This window comes from Piliocolobus tephrosceles, chromosome 16 (genome assembly GCF_002776525.5).
Source record: "Piliocolobus tephrosceles isolate RC106 chromosome 16, ASM277652v3, whole genome shotgun sequence".
NCBI lineage: Eukaryota > Metazoa > Chordata > Mammalia > Primates > Cercopithecidae > Piliocolobus > Piliocolobus tephrosceles.
The window spans coordinates 68,002,111-68,002,859 of NC_045449.1; positions in this window are offsets into that span (position 1 = coordinate 68,002,111).

Below are 749 nucleotides of genomic sequence, written 5' to 3' on the forward strand. Positions count from 1 at the left end.
GGAGGCGGGCGGGGGCCTGATAGCAGCAGATGGGCCCCGGCCACATGTAACAATTGTTACATGCACCCCAAGACAAGCTCTACCTACTAGAGTTAGATTGGTGGCATTTCAAGTGTGAAGGAAGCTGGGAGGCCCTGGATCATCAAGAAGACCCGGGAGAGCCACCTCTGACTCCCCATCTCTGGCAGGCCCCACCTCCCATTATTTCTAACCTCCCTTATCCCTGGCCCTCTTCGAATGATTTAGAAATTAGCTTTCCACATAGAGGCATGCTCTGTTCTCATTTTCTTAGCACTGCTGGAGTGTCTGTGTGTGTGTGTGTGTGTGTGTGTGAGATGCATATGCACACGTGTATGCAGTGTGTGTGTGCATGTGAATATTTATATGTGTGTGTGTGTTGTGTGTGTATATGCATGTGTGTGTGTTGTATGTGTATATACATGTGCATGGTGTGTGTGCTGTGTGTTATGCATATGCACACGTGTGTATGCAGTGTGTGTGTGCATGTTTATGTGTGTGTGCGTGTTGTGTGTGCATGCATATTTGTGGATATGTGTGTGTGGTGTGTGTACCTGCATGTTTATGTATGGGAGAGTGTCCTGGGGCAGGAGAGAGGAAGCCGGGTGTTTGCTCTGAGCAGTCTTTTTTATTTTTCTTTTGAGATGGAGCCTCACTTTGTCGCTCAGGCTGGAGTGCAGTGGCGCCATCTCAACTCACTGCAACCGCCACCTTTTGGGTTCAAGCAATTC